Below are 21,973 nucleotides of genomic sequence, written 5' to 3' on the forward strand. Positions count from 1 at the left end.
TACACACAGGTAAAAAGAAGAAAGCAAGATTCATAAACTATGAGAACACCCAGAAACAGCTACTGTTGAGATTTCATTGCAAATATCTTCCCAGTGGGTATATTCAGCTATGTATGCAGTTTCAGTGGGATCACACATGGATTTCGTTTTTGCACCACAAAAGCAGAGTTGATATACGGGGTTTTGGGGAGTGTTATTTGTTTTTTAAATGTCTTTTAAGGGATTCATTCAGATCTCCCTCTTTCCAAACTTGGTTTCCATTACCTAACACTGTTTGCAAAAGTAACAACGGCACACATATACTATTGCTTTGAGGACAAATGGATTTCTGATATGTAAAGATAATATTGTGTTACAATCTTAAAAGCAGTTTTGTGTTTGCATGTAGGTGCATACATGCACATATGCGTATGCATGAGCATGTAGAAGCAAGAAGAAGAGGACACTGGTGACTTTCTCTACCATTCTCCACCTTTTTTATTAAGACAGGGTCTCACAATGGATCTGGAGTCCAGCTGTTGGTTAGACTGCTCCGCCAGGAAGTCCCCAGGCTCACCCTTTTCCCACTTCTCAGCGCTTGGAATACAAGCACATATTAACATACATGGGAGCTGCGGATTCAAATTCAGGACGCCATGCTTGCACAGCCAACACTGTACCTACTGAGCCATTTTCCTCTCCTCCTTCTGTTTTAAGTTCTATTTATGTTTTCACGGGTACCACTAGTTCATGGCTCCAGGTCCTTCCTAGCATCCTACAGCATTTTACTTAGCTCCCTCCTTAGTGACATACCCTGGGTGCATCAAAGAACTGGGGGATACCTGCAGTGACACAGCCCGGGCGGAGCACTTGTTCCACCACTGGCGCTAACTCAGAGCAGCCGCAGTTCTCCTGCTGTGGCGCAGGCTTGGTGACGTGCTCAGTTCCATCCTAGGCACCACCTCAGCTCAGCGGCAGCTCCCCTGCGGTGACACAGTGCGGGCGGAGCACTTGTTCCACCACTGGCGCTAACTCAGAGCAGCCGCAGTTCTCCTGCTGTGGCACAGGCTGGACAGAGCTCTCGGTTCCACCAGCTCTAAGACTCTGGTTGGACACAGTGTGCAGTTTGAATCCAGAATTCCTGGCTGAGATTGGTGGTCAGCTCGGGCCCTGAGTCAATAACTGACCACAGCACGCACTTTGGGCCAAAAGGCCCTAGTGGAGCTTGGTGCGTAGTCCCAGCCCAAAAATTCTGGCTGGACCCTGTGTGCATTTTGGGCCCAAAATCCCTAGCTGAGCTTGGCAGACGGTTCAGGCCCTGAGAATCTAGCTGAGTTCTGCCCGTGGTTCGGTCCCAGTGCTCCTGGCTGGACTTCGCAGGGAACACAGAAGGCTGTGGATACCTTGGCCTGACCCAACGCTCATTCAGAGACCCAGAACAATTGCAGGATCCACAGCAGAGGGGGACTGAGGATCACTGGCTGTGAGAGACCAGAACAACAGGGCTAACCTCCTAACATCCACACCAGTGAAGCTTTGAGCTCGCAGCCTAGGGAAATCGTAAGAAAACAAGTGAATCTATCGTCAGACACCCTCCATTCAACTCTGGAAGCTACCCAACAAAAACAAAGACGGCAAGATGTCTAAAGAACAACGAAAAAGCATACGCAAAAAACCCCAAAACAACATGGCGTCTCCAGTTTCCAGCTATCCCAAAGAAAACCACCCAGAGAACTCAAATACAACGGAAATACAAGAAAATGACCTCAAATCCTTAGTAATGAGGATGATAATGGAGGAAACAAATAAAATTCGTAATCAAATGCAGGAAGACGCAGACAAACAGGTGAGAGACATAAAAGAAGCACATAGAGTGGAACTGGAAAAATTGCAGGAAAATGCAAACAACCAGATGAAAGAAATAAGTAAAACGGTTCAAGCTCTGAAGACCTATAAAGAGGCAATGGAAGAAACTCAGGAATATACAAAAAATCAGATGAAAGAAATCAAAAGATCAGTTCAAGATCTGAAAATGAAAATGGATTCAATGATAAACACACAGACAGAAGAAAAACGAGAACGTGAGACCTCAGAGAAGAAGGCGAGCAACACAGAGGTGAGCTTTTCTAACAGAATCCAAGAGATGGAAGAACGAATCTCAGGGCTAGAAGATACAATTACAGATATTGAATCAACCATTAAAGAAAATGCCAAATCTGGAAAACTCCTGACACAAAACATCCAAGAAATTAAGGACACCATGAAAAGAAGAAATTTGCGGATAATAGGCATTGAAGAAAGAGAAGACATCAGACTCCAGGGCCCAGAAACTATTCTCAACAAAATCATAGAAGAAAATTTCCCCAATCTAAAGAAAGAGATGCCTATAAACATACAAGAGGCCTACAGAACACCAATAGAATTGACCAGAAAAGAAAAACTGCCCGCCACATAATAATCAAAACACAAAACATGCAGAACAAAGAAAAAATATTAAAAGCTGCAAGGGAAAAGGGCCAAATAACATTTAATGGTAAACCTATCAGAATTACACCTGACTTCTCAGCAGAGACCATAAAACCCAGAAGGGCCTGGACAGAGATCCTGCAAACCCTAAGAGAACACAGATGCCAGGCCAGACTACTTTACCCAGCAAAATTATCAATAACCATTGATGGAGAAAACAAAATATTCTATGACAAAAACAAATTCAAACAGTACCTATCCACAAACCCAGCTTTACAGAAGGTACTAGAAGGAAAACTCCATCCCAAAGGGTCAAGCTACAACCAAAACTACCCAGGAAATAGATAACTATCCCATGGCAAAAACACAACTACACAAACACTCGACTGGAAACAACATCAAAATTAAGACTCTTAACAGTCATTGGTCATTAATATCTCTCAACATCAATGGCCTCAATTCTCCAATAAAAAGACACAGACTAACTGAATGGATACATAAACAAGATCCAACATTCTTCTGCATTCAAGAAACACATCTCACCCATAATGAAAGGCATTACCTCAGGGTAAAAGGTTGGAAAAAAATATTCCAAGCAAATGGTCACAAGAAGCAAGCAGGTGTAGCCATTTTAGTATCGAACAAAATAGACTTTCAACCAAAATTAATCAAAAGGGATGAGGAAGGACACTTCATACTCATCAAAGGTAAAGTCAACCAAGATGACATCACAATTCTGAACATCTATGCTCCCAATACAAGGGCACCCACATATGTAAAAGATCTCCTAAAAAAGCTTAAACCACACATCGATCCCCACACAATAATAGTGGGAGACTTCAACACCCCACTCTCACTGAAGGATAAGTCATTGAAACAGAAACTAAGCCGAGAAATAACATCATTAACCAATGCCATGGGTCAAATGGATCTAACAGATATCTATAGAACCTTTCACCCAAACAAGAAAGAATACACCTTCTTCTCTGCACCCCATGGAACCTTCTCCAAAATTGATCACATCGTAGGTCACAAAGCAAGCCTCAACAGATACAAGAGGATTGAAATAATACCTTGTATCCTATCAGATCACCATGCTCTTAGGCTGCAATTCAACAACAACAGAAATAACAAAAAGCCTACACATTTGTGGAAACTAAACAACTCTCTGCTAAATGACACCTGGGTCAGGGAAGAAATAAAGAAAGAAATCAAGGAGTTTCTGAAATTCAATGAAAATGAAGAAACAACATACCCAAATTTGTGGGATACATTGAAAGCAGTGCTAAGAGGAAAATTCATAGCACTAAGTGCCTTTAAAAAGAAATTGGAAACATAAGCATCTTAACAACACAACTGGAAGCCCTAGAAAAAAAAGAAGCAGAAACACCCAAGAGGAGTAGACGCCTGGAAATAATCAAACTCAGGGCTGAAATTAACAAATTAGAAACTAAGAAAACAGTCCAAAGAATCAACAAAACCAAAAGCTGGTTTTTTGAGAAAATCAACAAGATAGACAGACCATTAGCCAACCTAACTAAAAGGCAGAGAGACAGTATTGAAATCAACAAAATCAGAAATGAAAAGGGAGACATAACAACAGACACTGAAGAAATTCAAAGAATCATAAGATCCTACTTTGAAGGCATATACGCCACAAAATTTGAAAATCTAAGGGAAATGGACAATTTTCTTGAACAATTTCACTTGCCAAAGTTGAATGAAGAACAGATAAACAAGCTAAATAGTCCCATTTCCCCTACAGAAATAGAAGCAATCATCGATGGTCTCCCAACCAAAAAAAGCCCAGGGCCAGATGGTTTCAGTGCAGAATTCTACCAGACCTTTAAGGGCGAGCTAATACCGATACTCTTCAAGCTACTCCAAAAGATAGAAATGGATGGAAAATTACCAAATTCATTCTATGAGGCCATAGTCTCATTGATACCTAAACCTCACAAAGACTCAACAAAGAAAGAGAATTTCAGACCAATTTCTCTTATGAACATAGATGCAAAAATAATAAATAAAATACTTGCAAAACGAATACAGGAGCACATCAAAGATATCATTCATCATGACCAAGTAGGCTTCATTCCAGGCATGCAGGGATGGTTTAATATACGGAAATCCATCAATGTAATCCACCATATAAACAAACTGAAAGTAAAAAACCACATGATCATCTCCTTGGATGCAGAGAAAGCATTTGATAAAATTCAACACCCATTCATGTTTAAAGTTTTAGAGAGATCGGGGATACAAGGCACTTTCCTCAACATAATAAAGGCTATATACAGCAAGCCAATAGCCAAAATCAAAGTAAATGGTGAGATACTCAAGGAAATTCCTCTCAAATCGGGAACAAGGCAAGGCTGCCCACTCTCTCCATATCTCTTCAATATAGTACTCGAAGTTCTAGCCAGAGCAATAAGACAACAAAAGGAGATCAAGGGTATCCAAATGGGAAAGGAGGAAGTCAAATTATCCCTCTTTGCAGATGATATGATAGTGTACATAAGTGACCCTCAAAACTCCACCAGAGAACTCCTAAAGCTGATAAACACCTTCAGTAAATTGGCTGGATACAAAATTAACTCAAAAAAGTCTGTAGCCTTCCTATACACAAATGACAAGCTTGCAGAGGAAGAAATTAGGAAAACCACACCCTTCACATTAGCCACAAGCAATATAAAATATCTAGGAGTTACCCTAACTAAGCAAGTGAAGGACTTGTATGAAAAAAATTTCAAAACTCTGAAGAAAGAGACTGAAGATGACCTGAGAAGATGGTGTGATCTTCCTTGCTCATGGATCGGGAGAATTAACATAGTAAAAATGGCCATCCTACCAAAAGCAATCTACAGATTCAATGCAATCCCTATTAAAATAACTACACAATTTTTTAAAGACATTGAAAGTTCAATTCTGAACTTCATATGGAAAAACAAAAAACCCAGAATAGCTAAAACAATCTTGTACAATAAAAGGTGCTCCGGAGGAATCTCCATACCTGATCTCAAACTGTACTATAAAGCAATAGTACTTAAAACAGCATGGTACTGGCACAGCAACAGGCTGGTTGATCAGTGGAATCGAATCGAAGACCCAGATATGAATCCACACACATATGGTCACTTGATTTTTGACAAAGAAGCCAAATCCATTCAATGGAAAAAGGATAGCATCTTCAACAAATGGTGCTGGTCTAACTGGAGGTCTATGTGTAAAAAAATGAAACTGGACCCTTATTTGTCACCTTGCACAAAACTCAAATCCAAGTGGATTAAAGACCTCAACATAAAACCAGAGACACTAAGCCACTTAGAAGAAAAAGTGGGAAAGAGCCTGGAACATATTGGCACAGGAGACAACTTCCTGAACAGAACACCAACGGCCCAGGCCTTAATGTCAAGCATTAATAAATGGGACCTCATGAGGCTGAGAAGCTTCTGTAAGGCAGGAGACACTGTCAAGAGAACAAAGCGACAGCCTACAGACTGGGAAAAAATCTTCACCAACCCTACATCTGACAAAGGTCTAATATCCAAAATATATAAAGAACTCAAGAAATTAAACACCACCAAACCGAATAACCCAATTGAGAAATGGGGCTTGGAACTAAACAGAGAATTCTCAACAGAGGAGTATCAAATGGCTGAGAAACACTTAAAGAAATGCTCAACCTCCTTAGTCATCAGGGAAATGCAAATCAAAACAACTCTGAGATTCCATCTTACACCCATCAGAATGGCTAAGATCAAAAATTCAAGCGACACCACATGCTGGCGAGGATGTGGGGAGAGAGGAACACTCCTTCATTGCTGGTGGGAATGCAAACTAGTACAGCCACTTTGGAAATCTATCTGGTGCTATCTCAGAAAAATGGGAATAGGGCTTCCTCAAGACCCAGCTATTCCACTCCTTGGAATATACCCAGAAGATGCTCCAGCACACAACAAGAAAATTTGCTCAACCATGTTCATAGCAGCCTTATTCATAATAGCCAGAACATGGAAACAGCCTAAGTGTCCCTCAGTAGAAGAGTGGATAAAGAAACTGTGGTACATATACACTATGGAATACTACTCAGCTATTAAAACAAGGAATTCCCGAAATTTGTGGATAAATGGATTGAGCTAGAAATGATCATAATGAGTGAGTTAACCCAGAAGCAGAAAGAATCAAATGGTATATACTCACTTATATCTGCATACTAGCCCAAGGGGCATGTCCCACAAAAGCCTTCACTTACCAGGAAACTGGGACAGAGGGGAAGGCATCCTATTGGGACTCTAAATGAGAGACGCATGGGAGAACAGCAAAATAAAAGGATCCAGAGGGTCCTAGAAATCTACAAGTAGAACAATATGATAGGCAGATTTGGGCCCAGGGGTCCCGCTCAAACTAAGGCACCAGCCAAGGACAATACAGGAGGTAAACTTTAAACCCCTTCCCAGATCTAGCCAATGGTCAGAATATTCTCCACAGTTGAGTGGAGAGTGTGATACGACTTTCTCACGTGTTCTGGTGCCTCACATTTGACCATGTCCCCTGGAGGGGGAGACCTGGTAGCACTCAGAGGAAGGACAGCAAGTAGCCAAGAAGAGACTTGATACCCTATGAGAATATATAGGGGGACGTAATCCCCCTCAGGAACAGTCATAGGGGAGGGGAATAATGGGAAAATGGAGGGGGGGAGGAATGGGAGGATACAAGGGATGGGATAAACATTGAGATGTAACAAGAATAAATTAATTAAAAAAAAAAAAGAACTGGGGGATATGTATCTGCTCTGGATCTTGTTGCTTGTAAGTATTAACACTTGTAATGAGGACTTTCTCGACTATGTGGTTAAAAAAAAAATAGAATCTCTCTGGTACTTTTTTGTTTAGAAATTTCACTGTGATTACTTGTCCATATTCTCTCATAATTTCCATTGTTGAAATAGATATTCACCATAAAACTTTAATATGCCTAAGGATAAATAACTTGTTCGGGGCTAACACTCTGCCCATCAGAGCAGCAATAGTAACAAAGTCTCTCAATAAACCAGCTTTATTATCATGATTCTGCAAGTTACATTTAGAATTCTCATTAGGAAATTGGCTCCTCATGCAACTTCCCTGCGAACTGAATAGGGACAGCAGAGTCCCCTATATAAATGGTTTAAGAATTAAATGGGATGATGAATATAAAACAGTTATCATAGACCAGGATGTTAGACAGCAGCTGACCCACTAATTGGTCAATGCATGTGGCTCTGTAGTCTCCCAACATCATAAACATGAATCTGTCATATACAAAGGTGAGGGGGAGTCAGCTCTGAATCTAGAGATGGGGTCTGGCAAAGCCTGAAGAAGTGACAGAAGCCATGTCAGAAACAACTCTTGCTTTGAGCCATTTCATCCCCAACCAGGTTGTTTTCCTTTTCCTAGCTTTATCCTATCCTCAGTTCTTGTACAGACACCTCTGTTTTAGAATGTTCAAGATCTGCCACTGGACTTGGTCTACAGCTGTGTGTGCTTGTGTCCCTGGACTGTAGGCTCCTAGAACGCAGGGACTGTTCTAGCCTTCTCCTGTTGACCTGAACCCACCTGCTCCCTGGGAGGCCCTTCATAAAGTTTTGCTGAATTGAAATAAACTGCTGCAAATCACTTACAAAGCTGTTGTAGAGACTTGTTTGAACTCCCAAATACTGAGTTCCAGAAAGTTCTAGCCCATTAACCCTATTCCTCTGAAAGCAGTTAGTGAACTTAATGATCTCGATGCCCCCAGTATGGCACAAAGCCCTCTCCCTTGCATATCACTCTTGGAATCTCCAAAAGCACCAACAGCACAGCCTGCCCTGTATAGCATCTGAACGGGTTCTCTATAAACTCAACCCAGTGACTTTCTTGAGGTTCCAGAAAGCCCAGCCTTATATTCAGAGGCAGGAAGCTCTCTCTGACATGATGAGATCTTGCTTTTGATATTTTTGTTCATCTAAAACAGCACGTGATACATGCATGCTTATCATTTGGTGAAGGAAGAAAGGGACAAAAAGGGGGATGGAGGGATAAAGAAAGAAAGGGAAGGAAGTGTTGACTATTTGGATTCAAGATGCACAGCATTTAATAAAAGAAGACTAGTCTGGACTACCTTTCCTATTTTATAATAAAAAATATCTTCTGTGAGTGGGTTTTATGATCTACATAAGCAGAGGGCAAGCATCAAGAACGCGACAATGTATTTTGATCATTTCACTAAGTATTGTCTCCAACCCTCTGCTCTTTCTTGAATTCTCAGTTGAGAAATAGCTGTTGTCGGTGAGCAATGGTAATGTCATTGACTAAAGATTGATGGAAACAGATATAAACCCGGGATGCTTTTAGTGCCAGAAATGCTGTTTGCTCAACAATCAGCAACATCAAAGAACTTGAGCATTTCCCACAGAGCTCAGCAGTTTTGCCAGTGATGTACCAGAATTCACACTTCTGCCACAAGCACTCTGTTTCTGCCATGAAATAGAAAAGACCAGACTTTTAAGTGTTGATACTCAGGAGCGGAATGGTTGCCTCATTAGGCAAGGAGCTAGCCTCTGGAACTTTGTTACATGCTGTAAAATTAAAAGACTTTGCTTTAAATTTCATCAATTCCTTCTGCTTTGCTTTTCTTTTTGATCCTGGAACTAAACTTTTAGAAACAGATGCCTGTCCTGGAGTAGTTTGGGAGATACTGCTCTGGATCAAGACTGGGGGGTTACTGGGTCATGGAACCCCTTTGTGCCTAATTTTGCCACATACTGGCAGGTTGCATCCCACATGGGTGAGCCATGTCGATTCCCCACACAGAACATTCTCCCAGTTTCTAATTGTGTCCAATCTGGTTCATGTAAAGTGCTTCACGGTTGTTTAGTTTGCATTTACTGATAACTGGGGACTTTGAGCATTGCCTATCTTGCTTCCTTGCTAGTTGAGTTTCCCATCCTAAGGCCAGACACTCTTAGCTCTTCCATCTGGCAGAGAGGGAGGGTCATTCTTGGTTTGTTTGTTTGTTCACTTGTCTTACTTGAAAATTTGCCATAATACCTACTTTATGATCTTTAAATTTGCCTATATTTTGACGTTCTGTTGTCTTTGTTTTAACTCTCTTTGGTGTCTGTTGTTTTAAAAATGCACATACAATCTTTTTTCTTTTATGCTTGTGTCAGGCTAGATTATTTATTGTTCAAATTTTATGCTAAAATGAAATTTTTTTATTAATTGTTTATGTTCAAACTATTATTTTCATAGTTTTTTAAAACCAGCTTCTCATTTGATTGCTATGACAAGTCAAAGCTGCAGATGTGATTTATCTCATTGTTTAAAAAAAACTAAGCATACAGAAAGAAAGAAAAAAAAAAACCTAGATCAAATCAGAGTGAAATAATGATCTGCCTCACATCACACAGTAGCCAATCCAAGATTAGGAATCTAGTCTTAGCGGTAAATTGAATAGCATTCCCATGACGCTTGTCAAGAATCCAGATCATGGGCACATGGAGTGGTGTCTGACTGCAGGGCTGTGCAGCCCGGCCACCCCACCCCGGGGGAGGGGCGCTGCTATCTGGCCCTCATCTGCTCTGGTTAGGTCACCAGCCTGGGGGCGGGGCTTTGTTCCTGCCCCTCAGCGCACAGGATGAGGGGCAGCAAAACACCAACCTTGAGTCACTGTGTGCAAACTGTTACCGGAAAGGCTTGGCGCGACTTCTGCTCACCAAGATCCCTTTCTTTAGAGAAATAATCATGAGCTCCTTTTCTTGCGAGCACTGTGGCTGGCAGCAGGCATGATCCAGGACCAGGGAGTATGCTACGCCTTGACTGTTAAGGGCCAAGGGGACATGAACAGAGAAGTGGTGAAGATAGACTCGGCAGCCACAAGGATCCCTGAACTGGATTTTGAAATTCCAGCTTTCAGCCAGAGGATCAGACAGATCAGCAGTGCAATCTCTGGCCTGGAACAGGACCAACCCACACAAAGGGCAATGGAAGGTGCCATAGCTGGAAGAATTGATGAGTTCATTGGCAAACTGAAGGACCTAAAGCAAATGGCTTCCCCTTTCACTCTGATCATTGACAATCCCTCAAGAAACAGCTTTGCGGAAAACCCACATGCTCCCCAGAAAGATGGCTCCTTGCTGATCATACACTACAGCCCAACGCACAGCAAGCACCAGGAGAAATCAGAAGAGGAAGACCTTAGAAATGAAGTGCTCCAGTTCAACACAAACTGCCCAGAGTGCAACCCTCAGACCAACTCAGACCAACAGGAAGCTTCTCCAAATCCCTCACTTTAAAGAGATTCTTATCATGGCTTCCAACTGTGAGACTTGTGGGCATCAGACTAATGAGGTGACATCTGGAAGAGCGGTAGAGCCCTTGGGTACCAGGATCACCCTCCATATCACAGATCCTTCAGACAGGACCAGAGACCTCCTCAAGTCTCTGTAGCATGGAAATTCCCGAGGTTGAGTTTGAACTGGGAATGGCTATCCTTGGGGGCAAGTTCACCACTCTACAAGGGCTGTTGAAAGACATCCAGGAACTGGTAAGCAAGAACTCATTCACACTGGGTGACATCTTGAATCCTGATCAGTCAGAGAAACTGTAGGAGTTTAGCCATAAAATGGACCAGATCATCAAGGGCAAGATAAAGGCCCACTTTATCATGAATGATGCATCAGGAAACTGTTACCTGCAGAATTTGTATGGCCCTGAAGATGATCCAGAGATGAAGGGAGAACGGTACAAGCATACCCTTGACCAAAATGAGGAGTTCAGCCTCAATGACATGAAGACAGAGGGCTATGTGGAAGGCCTGGCCCCACAGCAGTAGCAGTGGGCAGCTCACAGGCCAGCTCAGGTGCCAATCACACCGAAGGTTTATTTATGATTGTTGGAAAACAGTGACCATTTGGTCTGTCATCACCTTTTGCGTATGAGCTCTCTGCCCTCCAGTGCTGACCTCTTAACTTTGAGAAAGTGAGACACAAGTTGTAGCTGGCTTTGGATGTATGAAGTACTAACTTCTTTTATCAGGAAAGATCACCTCAGGGACCTAGCGAGCAGAGGCAAAGGCACTTACATTAAAGTGATGGCTTTTAACCAACAACAACAACAAAAAGAATCAGGTTCGTTTGCCAAACAATATCCATGAAAAAAAATCATTGTCTTAAACTAGAATTTCCAAAACTTTGGCTTTACACTATCTCTTTTCTTTTCTTTTTTCTTTTCTTTTTTTCTTTCTTTTTTTTTTTTTTTTAACTTCATTTGTGTCTGGGGGTGTGGCGATATTTGCCTGAGAGGTTGCTATCCCAGGCTTTGCTCTAAATGTGCTGGGCACAGATAGTTTTGGGCTATCAGGGTAAGTTATCCTCTGAACCTGCCCTCAGATTCCAAAAATGAAGGTGAACCATCCAACCAAGACCAGAAAGTTGGGCATAAATAATGAGTAGGGCAAAAGTTTCAATCATTCTCATATCCAAAAATGTCCTCCTAGAACAAGAGGGTGTCATGGATTTTGACCTTAGTGCAAACCGTACAGAGATAGATGTGAGAAAAATATCAAACTCTGGTGCCTAAAATCAATGAATGCCATCCTAGGAATGCGACTAATGAGCCTGGGTCATGTGGATGTTTGTAGTTCCCCTGTGCTGTGCTCTGTGCTCCCACTGGCAAAAGAAAGGGCAGTAGATGGGGTGGCAGAAGACTCATTCTTCAAAGTAATCTTAATTACCGTTTTTTTAAAAAAGCTGTTCATGGGTATTCTGTGGTCATAGAATTTTTTTTTAATTAGCCAAGTATTAGTTAGGGCTTTTTAATCTTGGCATGTTCTTCAGCACCACAGGCAAAATCTGCATTCTCTGACTGAACATGTCTTCCTTGTATAAAGATTCCTCTTGTCTAATCCAACCGAGTAAGAGCATAGTCAGCACTTTAAGAAGAATGGGTATTTCAAACGTTGGTCAGACGAGCTCAAAAGATTATAAAAACAATAATAGTTATAGCTTCTACTTACTGCCTGCACAATGAGTGCCAAGCTTTGTCCCTTAACAAGCACTGTTTCACTTATTTGGGGTGGGGAATATGTACCATTGTTATCTCCATCTTGAATATGAGGAAATGGAGGCTTAGAGGGTGGAATGAGTTGCCAACGGCTAGAAATCCAATACCTGGAAAAACCAGAATGCAAATCCAGAGCTATGCAATTCCAAAAGTGAAGTGTGCTTTGTGCCCACAATCTTTGTACATTAGCCTTTGCTTTGTAACAAATTAAGACAAAGTATGGTCACTTAAAACCTTGTGATGTCACCTGGCTTTTGGGGGATCACTAATCAAGAAGTGGCTTATGCCTTGGGGTCTTTTGGGGAGGTGTATTCAACGTATCAGTAGGGCTACATCTATTTGAAGATTTTCCCTGAGCCAAAGATCCCCCCATCATTCACAGAACTGTTAGGGAGAGACCTTAATGACCAGAGTGATCTTCCTCTCTAAAGCAGTGGTTCTCAAACTTCCTAATGACGAGACCCTTTAATACAGTTCCTCGTGTTGTGCCGACCCTAATCATTAAATTATTTTCACTGCTTCTTCATAAGTCTAAGTTTTCTGCTGTTGTGAATCTAATGTAAAGATTGTTGGAGACAGAGGTTTGCCAAATGAGTTGCTACTCACAGGTTGAGAACTGCTTCTCCAGTAACATATGGGTTATATATCCCTAAATAAAACTATTCTACAGGGTTTTTATGACAATCAACTGAGAAAAACCTGTAAGATACAAGCTAAAAGATGCCACACAAATTTGAATATCCTCATTGCTCTAGGAATCTGCCACCACTTGGTACAGAGTATTTGAAGCTATTACCGACTCTTTAGAAGAATGCCCAAGATCACACCTGTTGACTTCTGTCCTAGGAAAGCCAAGCTCTTATGCAGGTTACATGTTAACCAAGTCTCTTTGCGTAGAAAGGAGAAGACCTGACTTGGCACGCAGCTCCCATGAAGCAGTTCATAGGCAATGGCACAGATAAGAATCTCCACTTCTTCTTATGTTGCGTAGAGGATTAAAGATATTGTTAGGAAATCTGAGAGCTGTTAGAAATCAGGCTCTGAACCATTAGCTATTTCAGCTTGCTGGGATACAAATCCAGGATGAGAGTTAAAAGTGGTCAGATAGAAAAGGAAGCCAAAATTTAACCTAAGAACGCAGATCACAGAAGAATAGTGTCTGATGTGTCCACATTTTCAGTGAGGAAAAAAGTGTTCATTGAGAGTCTGAAGTCCGGAGACAGAATTTCCATTATAGGCAGAACATCTAGAAGAGCTCCTGGCATATCGTAGGTGCTCAGGCAACAGAAGTGTCTATGTATTCTTGTTATTATTATCATCACTCCGTTTTCTTATCATTATTCTGAGGATAAGGATATGCAGATATCTAGTCAGTATCTTTACTACTCATTCAGTTGTTTCCTAAGTTCATAAGAGAGCAACCTCATGTATCTGCCTTATGTACTACTATATTCTCATTACTTAACCCAAAGAAGATACCTACAGGTGTTTTATAAGAACTAACATACATAATGCAGAGCTTTCTATGCACAAGCTTTCCTCAGGTGACAGTTATCACATTATAATCATCACCATACCACCACTATTATCATTGTCATCGTCAATGGCACCGCCAGCATCCTCATCCCCAAGATTTCAGAGTACCCTGGTGCTCTTAGTCTATGACCAGAAGATACAATTTCCTCTCCCACTTAGATATCTTGTTCACCGTAGGATATGCTGCTTTTTCCGTGGTTACTCGTAAAGTGTTGCTATGCTTTGAGGAGAAAAAAAAATGTATCCCCATAAAATTGCCATAGTCCCTCCCACTGGATTTACCCAAAGTATGCTAAGTCATACTCTCATACTTGACAGCTCTTATGGAATCCAAACTCCACTGTTTACCAAAGTGACCTAAGGGAAGTTACCAAATGTACCAGGACCTGTGCTGTGGACTCATTTATAAAAAACAAAACAAAACAAAACAAAACAAAACAAAAACCATTACCAACCAAATAACAAAAGGCCGTTGTGAGAAATACCAGATATGCTCTTTGCCAAGTTTCGTGTATGTGCCTATTCCATGGTAGAGTCCTATGTTTGGGGAAGGAATGACTCATGTATACATGGATGATGTATTTTGTACTTTTGCATTCGTAATGCTTTCCAACACTTCACTCAGCATATGAAGAGAGACTTCCAAATACTAGGAATCTGAGTGTGGGAAATACATGTTCTAGGAATCAGTGGAACTTCAGCCAACCCCTAAGATATACCTCTGAGTTCTGGGATCTTATTCACAAACTATGAGAAAATCATGTTTGCACAGCAATATAGGTACGCAGCCTTTAAAAGTGACTAAGATGTTAGACATTATAGTATAACTTGACCACAATGGAAAAACAAAAAATCCTGGAGGCAGGGACTAGGTTACTGGCTTCCTGATACCATGAGGCTAATATTTGATGCTGAGCTGATGGTACTGACTGGAGTGGAGGATCTCATAATACATGCTAAGCAAATGTTAGGTGTGTCACCTTTGGTTGTCCCCTTTCGTGGTCCTATGAGCGAAACATGACTACTGTTGCTTCATTTCATAGATGAGGGGAAAGGGGCCAGCACAGTGTTTCTCAAACTGGCTTGTACAGAGTGTGTATTATTGCTGAATCCATATGCCTTACTGATTAGCTCTATCTATCTATCTATCTATCTATCTATCTATCTATCTATCTATCTATATCTCTTTCTCTCTGATAAATCACCAAACAAAAAGTGCAAATAGCTAAAATTCTAGCCAAGGCCAGCTTTGGTAGACAAGTTGACATTACAACCTTTTGAAGTTTGGAAAAAGTCTTGTCTTCTGTTCTTTGATGTTCACGATAGATATAGATATCTTAGAACAAAGAAAGAAAAAGAGGAAGGGACGAAGGAAAACACAAAGACACAGTTACCATTTTCCTTGTTTCTTTAGTGTTGATATTTAATTATTATATTTACACGCTTTTAATAATGATATGAACAGGCTAGAGGCATGGCTCAGCAGTTCAAAGCCATCTAGAAGAACATCTGTTCCTCTAGAGGATGCAGCACCTACACAGCAGCTCACAACTGTCTATAATTCCAGTCCCAGAGGACCCGTGGCACCAGGCATGCATATGGTGCACATATATGAACATGCAGGCAAACTACCCATACGTGTAAAATAAAAGAAATATGTCATATGAAATAATAGTAATAATGATAAATATTCTATTAGGTAATGTCATCAAAACTCATAATCATAACCCTATATTAGGCCTGGGTAAATGTTTCCCAGCCTTCTGTCTTCTCCGTCCTACCCACTAAATCCTCCCACAAGGAAAGCCATAGGTATTATTATAAAGAAACTTCAGAGGTCTCTTCTTGGCATATCCATAAACAGGGTGCCTAGAACACTACAGCTAGAGAGAAGAACAGCACATTCAAGACACCTAGCATATTTGTATCAATTTTTCAAGATAGTATTTAGCCTCATGCCTGAAAAAAAAAAAAGTTATTTCCCATTGACTCACCCTCATGAACTTGTCTGAATTTTACACTAGTTTGCTGCTGCTGCTGCTGTTGATGATGATGATGATGATGATGATGTTCAAGACATAAAAAAAACTAAAAAGTTGAGTATATATGTGTGTGTATGTGTATATATATATATATATATAATTTTTCTCCCAACAATTTGACAATGTTAGTACAATCATTAGATACCCCTTTTCATCATATGAAGAAACATGAAAACTGAGAAGCAAGTGAAATGACCCAGAGTTGCAGGATGTACTGTATTTTGTAGACTATAAGTCACACCTGACCATAAGATATACCCAGTTTTTAGAGCAGTAAAACAAGAAAAATAGTAAAAAAACAAAAAAAAAAAAAAAAAAAAAAAAAAAAAAAAAAAAACAGCAATTGGACCATAAGGCACACCTCAATTTCCCCCCATTGGGGGGTAGTGCATCTTATGGTCCAAAAAAATATGGTAAGTTGCACAGAAGATGTAATGGCGGGCAACCTTCTTCTTTATGAGTCACTTATGGTCAATTGCCATAGAGATTGAGTGGATTCAATCATGAAACCACTTAGCCCAGCGCCTCTCCTGCCCCTATGAGGGTGCTATTACCACAATCCTCCATTTACCACTAGAGGAAAGCTGAGTGAAAGTTTCCATTGCCCTGAAAAGGTACCCAAGAAACACAACTTGGTTGGTTGTGGTGGCATACACACTGAGGAGAATGAAGCAAAGGGGTTTGGAATGTACAGCTAGCCCAAAAAGCAGTAGAAGAAAGGAAAAAAGGAAAAAAAAGTTAGAGTTGGGGATAGAGGGAAACTGGTTTAAGGGAAAAGCTAAAGGAGAAACAATTTCTTTTGGCTCAGTTGTCAGAAGTTTTTAGTTTATGGTCAACTGCTGTCATTGCTTGTGTGTATGTAGCCCATCAGAAACATCCTGATGAAAGGGCATGCCAGAAGAAAGATGCTCACCTCATGACTGCTAGGGAGAAAGAAGTAAGGTGGAAAGAAGGAGAAAGCTAGGAAGAAAGGAGGAGAGAGATAGAAACAGAAAGAGATCAGAATATCTAAGAACCAGATTAACACCTCAAAGGTGCTGTTTCCAGAGATCCGGTTCCTTCAACCAGATCTCCCCACCTCACAGCCGATCTAGCTATGAGTTCTTCCATGATTATTCCCAATAATCCAATCATTTTCATTGCTTTTAAGTAGTACCACCAGCATTACCTGAGGCTTTGGGAGGCATTTCACAGCAGTAGACTTAGGGAAGCTAAACACTAGCAGAAAATCCAGAGCTCAGAGGTGGCAGAGTCACACACAACACTGCCCTCCTCTGTGCATCTCTATACCAGCTGAGAAAAAAAAGGAGAATGCAAACTCCTGGTTGTGTTCCAGCATCTTCTTACCCAACTTTCTTAGTGGGTCTACAAATTTCTGTTTTCACTTGTCACTCAAATGAAGCCTAGAGGAAGGTTGCAGAGTCCCAAAGCATGCCTTACATCTTAAGAACCAATTCTGAGTCTGTGCTAGATGGTTCTTTCCCATCTCTACATCACACGTCTTACTGCAGGTGGGTTTCATGCATGGTGCTGTGTCAGGGTTGTTTTCAACAATCTTTCTATATGGTGATGCCAAATACTTCCAGTCAGCCCAGGCAAGGTTTTCCCCATAATTGTGTCTGTAATAATCCATTCTTTCATATTTACTTTATCAGTTTCAACAGTTCATGAGAACACCTATAATCTTAGATCCAGTAATCAGCTGCTTCACAATTGCCCCATCCTAAATTTAGGTCTTATACTTGGTAATTTAGCTAGAGAATTTCAGTGTTGCGTGCCATTCTTCCATGGATAAGGAAAGTCTACTCTTGAGGTTGTGTTTAATTCTTATTATTTAGTAAATTGAACTGGGTACCGTGGAGCTTTAAAATACAGAGTATAATTGCTTTAATGATACAAAGGCTCCATGGCTGCCGACTTCCTCGGTTTTCCCCAGGATTTGTTCATAAATGGGGTATTGTTGCTCAGTGAGGCTATTCTGTGACATTTTAATGAAACAAATATTTTTGCAATATGCAATTTGAAGAAGAATCAGTTAATGGGATGAAGGTGTCTGGTAGGGTCTATTCATAACTGCCAACTTTCGCTAAGGTTTTACTCACTGTTTGACATTATATCATGAGACTGTTTAAATTTCACCCCATCCCTGAGAGGTTGATATAATTACTCTCCCATTCATGGGGGTCTAAAGAAATTACTTTGTAGTATGGCATACACAGTCTTGGCTAAGAATGCCTGTCCCAGAATTACAGGTTTGACATGTTTTTTGTTTTGTTTTGTTTTGTTTTGTTTGTTTTTTGTTGTTTTGGTTTTTTTTTTTTTTCAGTGTCTTCTCAACACAGTTTAGTTTGGGAGTACATTTGTTGTTTGTTCGTTTGTTTGTTTCGGGGATTGGGAGAGAGGGAGGGAAGGAAGGAAGAAGGCAACAGAGAGATGGGAACAGCATGTTATACCTTACGGGGAATAAAGATAATTCCAGTCAGGTTATGTAGCTAATGTTTATTTGTCTGTTTCCCAGATAACTCTCATGACACTAATCACCAGTCAGGAATGTCTTTGTTCCATGTTTCCCGCCTGGTTTTCAACCAGGACCCCAACAGCTGAGAGAGACTACAGCTCTGAGAGTCCATTCCCTCTGGAGGAGGACTAACATTCAGTTACCAGATGAGAAGCTACACTTCTTTATCAAAGTGTTTAAACCCTACTGGCATGGTGATACTTGTTTAAAAAATTGATTCAGAGCAATCAAGTCTATTTTATAAGTTTATAATATACATGATATTTCTTAATAGACTTGCAGTGGCATCTTATTGACCCTAAATTTGAGTTTTATACATCTGAGACAATTGAACAAATTTCCCTGTGAATGATGGTAGAATAGACAGCGTACTTAGATAATACCTCTGATTATCAAAATATAGGATGAAATTCGAAATTGCCAGCTTATTTGGAATTTAACATTCAAACAGAGTGAACCTTCTGAAAATACTTAGCTAAGAAAAGTGGGTTAAAATCAATTCTGCTTCTAAAAATATTTAGAAATTAAAAATGGTAGTCTACTGAGAGACTATATATCTTTAATCTTTTCATCTGTACCAATAACTAGATTTTGTGTTTGTTTCATTGCCATCTGCACATCCAAAAAGAAAACAGAAGCGTGTATCATAGCCAATAGATTTTCTATTGTTGTGTTTATTACTGCATATAATAAATATTTCCTAAATGCTGGATCAGACTCTGTTGTGCATCAGAGAAAGCAGCAAACAGGAGATACTTGCTATCGCAAGGACACTTTAACCAGGGGGAAAAGGTATGAACACAAAACTTCATCGACGGCTCAGGAGGTGCTGAGTGGGTTAAGTGTCTGCTACATAAGCATGAATAGCTGAGTTCAGATCCTCAGAACCCAGTGCCAAAAGCCAGCCAGGCCAGTGCACACCTATAACCCTGGCCCTGGGGTGGGTGGGAATAAGGGAGGACCCCAGAAATCCAAAGCCAGCCAGTCTCACTCAATCTGCAAGTTCTAGATTCAGTGAGAAACCCTGTCTCAATAATGTCAGTGTCTGAGCTTTCTGATGACAATAGGGATTGTGACACATGTAAAGTCAAGGAGGTAGGCTACACCCTCTATGGGAGAAAATGTCATGGAAGGACTATGGAGGCAAAAGATGTGGAAAGGCCTTTTGTCCTCTTTCAAATACAAACTTCTCACCAAAGGATAAACTAAATGGAATATTTTAAACCAAGATATTCCTTTCCTCCCTCCCTGCTGCCTCTGACTTCCAAGTTTGCTTTGGTTTCGTGGGAAACTATTCACTGTCCAAGGTCAGCAGATCTCAGTCCACCTTTTGTTTAACACTGTTCCCCGAGTACAGCCAGAGCCTCTCCCCGGTGGGAAGGAAAAGCCACACCTAATGCCTCTAATATGGTATCCCATTCTTCTAGAAGCTACCTCACAACCTGTGACCTTGACAACTCCTCCCCGGCTGGTACTTGCTCCATCCTATGGCGCTCTCTCCTCAGATACTTGCCTTGGCAAGCACTTTAGCATTTCTCAAACAATAAGAATCCCCCAGAATCTTTTTTCCCCCAGGGTAATAACTTCTCATATGGACTATTGACAAAGTTGGGAACATGGTATTCATGTACTAGCCTGGAAATAATCTTGATGGCCTGGGGGCACTTTCCTATATCTTCTTTCAGCCTTTAGGAGAGAAAGGAGCGTGCCGTTGGATGCATTCTCCAGAAGCCAAGCTGTCACTCAGGCACAGGACTTGTTTCTCCTGGCCCACCAGAAAGCCCAGATGTGTCCTCATATTGGACACTCCTGGTGAATGGAATCCTGAGGTCTACATTGCTTACAACACTTCTTCAAAGCCATTCAGTCGATAAATGGTAGATGTGGGACTTGACCCAACATATTCCCAGTTCCAAAAGCCATCTTCATCTTTTTCTACTAATGGGGTCCAAGAAACTCTCAACTTGCTTTGTTCCTGGAGGGGAAATAATATGTGGAACTCTCCCAGTGCTTGCCATATCCAAAAGCTTTGTACTTAACTCTCCTGGTCAGTGGCTAGCATGGGGGATGTCAGGGCTACAAATTAACGTCTCAACCAAAAGAAGTTAGCTTCTAAAAATACAATTTCCAGTAGCAGATGATATTTCCAGCAGCAGTAAACTGCCTGTCTTAACACTGGGTGTCAAAACCCAATGGGCAATTTATAAAGAAGCTGAAATAAGGAAGAAGACAAATACATTTTAGACTTTACGAAATTCCTCTCCATTTGGAAGGAAGAAAAACATTATTCTCTGGGAATTGGGAGAAAATAGATTCGTTCTTCTCTGCTGTCGCTTGGGTCCAGCTAAGCAATAATACACAGTGAAGCCAACCGCTCTGATGGGTTTCTTTGAGTTGTTATTAAAGTTTGCAAAATATTTCTCAGATTCTTCTTGGCAGGGTTTCGATACTGTCTGTTTAAAGTGGAATTGGCTTGACGTTCTTCGTTTCTGTTAAGCCTCCCAAAGCTGGAGAACCCATAAGGTCAATCGCCGGCATCATGGATTCCATGCAGCAAAGGCTGCGCACAGTATGAGAGCCCACAGCATTGGCTCGTCCTCCCCATGTGGCTTAAGTCAAGCACGACTGGATCAGCCTCTTCCTCATCTGTCTTTGCTTCGCTTTGTCTCCACCTACACATATGTGTGTGTGTGCACATAAATACACATGCAGCCAGTCTTTGCCAAGCAGGGAAGAGGAAGGCACTCCAAAGCAAAACATCTGTTTGTAGACAAAGCTACCCTCTTAGGTAGACAGCCCGTCTAACATATGTTCACTTGTTCTAGCAACTCTTTTTTGATTGGTTACTTTATTAAGCATTGGGATCCAGAAATATAACAAGTTTGTCTATCAAAATTTTTATCTTTATTTCCACATACCTTATTAGTAGAAATATCTGCCTAGCCTGTCTTGGAATCCATTGAAGCTAGATGTGGCCTTGTGACTGAGCTTGCATCATTAGTATGTGAACAGCAGTGATATGTACACTTTTAGACCTGGTTTACAGACACCTCCCATGAGACACTTCTCCACAATCTTTGCTTCTGGCTTGACTGAATGGAGGGAACTTGAAGGGTGAATTTGACATCCACTCAGTGACGTCAGAACTTCTGTTAACATAATAAGGAAATAAGGACTCTTTTCCTCTGATTATCTGGGAGATGCTGTTCATCCCAACTTTATCCTCTACTTTAGCCCAGAAGAACCTGTTGCACTTCCTCCAGCACCTAGTGTCTGCTCCTGCACATATGCTGATAGGCACACCTTTCCCCTCCCCTCTCTTACTGAACTTCAGTTAACTCTCTACA

The 21,973-nt window shown here is 41.0% G+C and overlaps 1 protein-coding gene and 1 pseudogene across 1 annotated transcript in view; both read left to right on the forward strand.

Moving 5' to 3' along the window:
* Positions 1-11,301, forward strand: part of LOC127201766 (zinc finger protein ZPR1-like) — a 102,829-nt pseudogene extending 91,528 nt beyond the window's left edge.
* Positions 1-21,973, forward strand: part of Samd12 (sterile alpha motif domain containing 12) — a 447,164-nt gene that overhangs the window by 389,303 nt on the left and 35,888 nt on the right. The window lies entirely within an intron of this gene.

The sequence above is a fragment of the Acomys russatus genome, chromosome 17 (genome assembly GCF_903995435.1).
Source record: "Acomys russatus chromosome 17, mAcoRus1.1, whole genome shotgun sequence".
NCBI lineage: Eukaryota > Metazoa > Chordata > Mammalia > Rodentia > Muridae > Acomys > Acomys russatus.